Source organism: Otolemur garnettii, unplaced genomic scaffold, assembly GCF_000181295.1.
Source record: "Otolemur garnettii isolate 467f Iridium unplaced genomic scaffold, OtoGar3 scaffold00075, whole genome shotgun sequence".
Taxonomy (NCBI): domain Eukaryota; kingdom Metazoa; phylum Chordata; class Mammalia; order Primates; family Galagidae; genus Otolemur; species Otolemur garnettii.
Window position 1 is genome coordinate 2,877,378 of NW_003852470.1, and position 5,349 is coordinate 2,882,726.

Below are 5,349 nucleotides of genomic sequence, written 5' to 3' on the forward strand. Positions count from 1 at the left end.
TCCTGGACGGTTCAGGTCCGGTAACTTGTGTCGCCATCTAGTCCTGCACGGTTCAGGTCCGGTAACTTGTGTCTCCATCTAGTCCTGGACGGTTCGGGGTCCGGTAACTTGTGTCTCCATCTAGTCCTGGACAGTTCGGGGTCCGGTAACTTGTGTCGCCATCTAGTCCTGGACGGTTCGGGGTCCGGTAACTTGTGTCGCCATCTAGTCCTGGACGGTTCAGGTCCGGTAACTTGTGTCGCCATCTAGTCCTGCACAGTTCACTATAGTTATTTCTTTGCAAATCTGTAGCGCCTCCATCTTTCAAGAGCTTGACTCTCCTCCTGATCTGAAAGGTAAATTCATCTAGATCTGGTCTGCTCTCCGCCTGGCTAGGGTGTATAACAATCGACTCTTCCCTCCTCACAAAGACCCCAGCCCCAGCAGGCTGCTCCCCTTCCTGCCTCCCTCCCTGCAGCTGTGACCCTGACTTCGGGTGAACGGAACACTCAGAGATGCCTTCAGATGTCTTGTGGGCTGGACACCCCCCTCCCCAGTTGCCCCACCAGAGCCTGGAACCAATGAGGAGAGATAGGAGTGAGGCAGAGGATGAACAAAGGTCGGCCTTGTCCCTGCTGAAGAATGTGGCTCGGTGACCAATGACAGAGGTTTCCTCATCTCACACCCCTAACATAGATGGTGCCCCACCACCCAGACCCCTGAACACTAGGCTCTCCCAAAAGCAGGCCTTGAACTATTATTATTTATTTGTTATGATTGCTATTATTAATATCCTCTTTACCCTCCATCAATTACCAGCCCAGAGCCTGCAAATCTTATCAGGAATTACATTTGGCACAAACTGAGGTGGGGGGGGGCTCTCAATAAGAAGAGATTCCTCCATAGAGCAGAACAAACATTTTGGCATAGGAAGAAAAGAAGATTTAAAATTGAAATGGAGAAGGTGGAGCCAGTCTCCACCCTAGACTCCTGCTGCCCCCAGGTGGGGAAATCGTCAGCACCTGTTTGAATCCATCTCACCGCGGTTCACAACCTCCCTGCTCTCTGAGCACAACTGACTCCCGGGCACGGAGCAGGGGCTCAGCTCCCCATTGAAAGGAGTCTATCTGCTCAAAAAAGAAACCTGCTTTTATCTTAGGCATCTTGGGAAAACCCCTTTAATATCCCTCCTCCACCTCTAAACTCTTCTAAATTGGCACAAAGCGAGAGGTCAGGAGGGCCCCCTGCTGGGCTGCACTGCGGTGCCCTGGGCAGCAGCAAGTTCACAGCCCCCAGAGGCCCAGGAGGGTCAGAAACACTGTGGCCGGAGGAGACTGTGCCCAGACCCAGGACCCAGCCACAGCCACAGCAGCCAGGGTCACTTTCAGAAGGCAACATGTGACTCCCGCAAAGGCAGACAGTGACCTCTGAAATTCATGACAGCTTGAGCAGTGATGCATTCTCCCAGGAAGCCGTCAGCATTTGGACAGTTCCTGAAAGTTCTGGCTGACTCAAAGCAAACTTGTTTATTATCGCAAATCCCTGGGAATCCACCGGGACCATAAGATGCAGCACTTGCTCCTTACGTCCACGAGACAAAGCACAAAATTCAGGCTACAAAGGAACTTGGAGTTTGCAAAGTTCGAAAGAAGTGACAGTTTATTAAAAAATATAGGCTGTGCCGGGGAAGAAGTAATATCGGATTTTATGATTATTTCATACTGGGAATTGTTACATAGTTGCAGGCCTGTTTATTACATAACTACAGATTGCAATAATACGTTTTGTAGCTTGTAAAGTTCTGAACAAGCAATTTTTACATAGCTATGTTTAGTAGGTTTTCTTAGAAAGGGGGGGAATCTCATGTTAAGAAGAAAGAACATAAGCCTTTGGAAAAATAAAAACGGCAATATTTTTTACATAATTTCCTTACAGTTTGACAGAACCTGTTTTAACAGCATCCACACTAACACTCACCTGTATCAAATGGTTTTGCAACTAGGTCACTGGGTCATTAGCTGGAAATGGTCCTTCGTGAGTTTTGTAAAGCCAACAGATGGATGGTCAATCCCAGTAGCTCTCTTGAGATTGTGGAACTGTGGAATTCTTTTTTATAAATACACAAAAGTTCGTAAGCATCTCCTGTGGTTGGACGTGTTGGTGGGCACTGAGCATATGATTCTGAATAAAACACCACTTCGAGGTCTGTCCTTGCTGGACTTACAAATAAGGGAGAAACAAACATGAGAAACATAAGTTTATACCCTGAGCACACTTACCACAGAGAGCGTGTCTAGAAAGGGAAGTACCCGGACTATGAGGGCCCTGAAGAGGCTGTCAAAACAAAAACAAAAAACCAGCCAACCAGTTCAGTTCCCAGCTCTGGTTGGAACCCAGGCTTGTCGGTGGAGTGTGTGAGTCCCCATGTATGAAACAGCATTTCCATAAACAACGAGGCCTTAGTCCAAAATGGCATCCAAACCAGCTAATCCTATCAGGCGAACCCAAACCTCGTTAGCGCCATTCACAGCATTGGTAGGAGATACAAATCATAATAAATCTTCCATCAGAGCCACAGGCTCTTATCCTAAAGCACCTGTCAGCCTCCTAATACACCTGCAGTGCAGCCCCTTCCAGGAAGCCCTTTCATGGCAAATTAAAATAAATTACTCCCTTGGTTTCAGCAGAGGATGAGACGCAAACAAGATCATATCGGCGCTGTTCACCCTGGGTTTTAATAATGTCAGCCTCAGTGTTAGAACGCCTGTTTTAAGACACATGCACTCAGACCAGAAGACGACGTGCACGTTACTTTCTAGATGCTCCTTTGTCCAGTGGTATTTCCCCTGGGAAGAGCGAATGCCTGGCTGACCCGGGCAGGCCGGTGGGTGGGCACTGGAAGGGCAAACACACACATTTCAGGGCCAGATTTGAGCTGCCACAAGCCCCACTGTACTGACCTCTTGGAGCTAGAAATCTGCAGGCTCCTAATCCACTTCCAAGCCCTGTAAAATGAACTCACCTGAGACTGATGTGCAGAGCTCAGAGGGCAGGGATGCAGCCCCAGGGACGCCCTGGGTCAGGCAGGGAAAGTGAGGCCAGGAGCCATCAGGAAAATCCAAGGGAGTGGCCAGCCTACCCCGCTTCTCTGCCTGTGTCCTGGAAAGACTCAGGGCCACGTGCTTGGGAAGCTCTGTGGCTGACCAACCATCACACCCATATCACCTTCCCCTCAAAACAAACATAGCTCTAAACCAAGGCAGAAGGATGATCCCCAGAGATTTGTGACAAGTCACCCCCAAACCAGGCTGAAAGGCAGTTGGACCCTGTTATTCCAGGAACTGAGGGAAACTGCACATCTCAGGATATGACTCAGCCCTGAGAGAAGTTCCGAGGGTGATGGCACGCCACCATTGAAAAGTATGACAGCTGGTGGGGTCCTGAGCTCCACCTCTGTGTGAAACTGTGCCCCCACCAAAATATGCTGAAGTCCTAGTGCCCAGTACCTGTGGGTATGATCTCATCAGGAGACGTCCTTTGCAGATACAGTCAAGATGAGGCCATGCTGGGTTACAAAGGGTACTGACCCACTGACTAGCGTCCTGATGTAGCATAAGCAGAGAGAGATTTAGAGACAGAGTCACACAGGGAAGAAGAGAAGGTGAGAAGGACAGAGATCGGGGTGATGCCACCACAAGCCAGCAGGCGCCAGGATTGCCAGCAACCACCTCAAACCGGGCAGAGCAAGGAAGCTTCTTCCCTCGACCTCCAGAGCAGTGAGTGGATCTCAACCTTCCTAAAGCTGCGGCCCTTAATATAGTTCCTGAGGGTCACGACCCACAGGTTGAGAACCGCTGCTGCAGAGGGAGTGTGGCCCTGCTGACACTTGGTCTCAGACCTCTGGCCCTAGTGCTGTGATGGAATGAAATCCCATAGTTTCACATCACTTAGTCTGTTGTTATTGTGACAACAGCCACCAAACACTCATCCCTCCTCTAAGCCGGGCACCACGTTTTGTTGCACAGCACGTGTGCATATTTACACGAGGTTTATACACACAAGCAGAGGAATCAGAAACAACCAGGGACCATGACAACAACTGAAATCCCAGCTACAGCACCAATGTGGGGAGAGGGAGGGAGGGCCAGGAAGATGAGCTAACCTTTCTGAATGCACAGGACTGTATATTTTGAATTTGGAACTGTGTAAATATTTTCTATAAGATATAAACATATAAAAACATTAAAAAATAAAAATGGCCATTCCTAAAAATCAAAACCAAACTGAAACAAAAGCTTAACAGCACATCAAGTTGGTGACACAACCACACAGAGAAAAAATTACTGAGACTAAATCTGAAAGAGCATTTTAACTGTGGAGCCTGGTGCCATGTGATAAAGCCAGTGGGCAGAGGGGTCTTAAACTGCACGTTATTTGTAGCAATGATGCCAGTACTCCTGGTGGGCTTCTCACTTCCCTCCCTGCAGAGGATCTGACATTGCTGCCTCCTTGACCAAAGTCTTGGCCTCCTGATCTGCAAGAAGAGTAGAAGTCCCTGCTCTACTGAGCTCAGGGTGGGCCATGTGATCGGATGTGGCAAAAAACAATGTGGGTGGAAGTGAGGTTGCGAGAAGTGGAGAAGCCGGTATCTAGTCCAGCAAGTCTGTTCCCTCTGCCAGACAATCACCCAAGCCCCAGAAACAGTCCTCCCCAGCCTGGGCCTCTGTGCCAAGCCCGGGAGGAGCAGGGTCACAGCTGACCCACGCTGGACACAGGGCAGGGGCACAAGACGGACACTGTGGCCGCACGTCACTGGGAAGTGAGGGCTGTTGTCTGCACGGCTTGTCTCTACTAAGGCTGCCTGGGTGAATAATGAGGAACACAGCTGTTAAATATTTACATAATGAGCAATGTGGTACTTGTGTTCTTAGGAACCAGGATCTTTGGTGCAAAAGAGAAACAAATAGAAATCAGATTAATTGAGTTTAATACCTTGTAATCTTTCATTTGAGTTGTTGTTATCATCAGTACAAGCTCATAATGTTTTTCTTTCTTAAAAGCACGTATTTCCTACCTCTGTTGAAAAGGCCTAAAGCCAATGACACTCCAAGAGCAATGAGCTCCCCGTGGCTCAGGTGAGGATCTAAATGCCATTTCTCCCTAGAGAGACCAAGGCCTATGGAAAAGTGGCTCCTTCCAGGTCTGGGGCAAGAAATGCTCAAGATGAGTTTAAGAACGTGTTATGGGCCTGACACCACACACAGACACACACACGCATGCACACAGACACACGCACACACAGACACACGCACACACACACACACACACGCATGCACACAGACACACGCACACACAGACACACACACACAC

General features: G+C 48.9%; 1 long non-coding RNA gene across 2 annotated transcripts in view; it reads right to left on the reverse strand.

Moving 5' to 3' along the window:
* Positions 1–140: 140 nt before the first annotated feature.
* LOC111726686 overlaps positions 141–5,349 on the reverse strand; it is a 33,270-nt gene continuing 28,061 nt past the window's right edge. The window contains exons 1-3 of one of the 2 annotated variants that reach the window (XR_002774405.1): positions 3,002–4,225; positions 1,957–2,874; positions 141–251 (exon numbers count right to left, since the gene is read on the reverse strand). This is a non-coding gene — a long non-coding RNA (uncharacterized LOC111726686). Of the gene's footprint in view, positions 252–1,956; positions 2,875–3,001; positions 4,226–5,349 lie in introns of those variants that run through there. The other variant, XR_002774404.1, reaches the window with a different exon arrangement.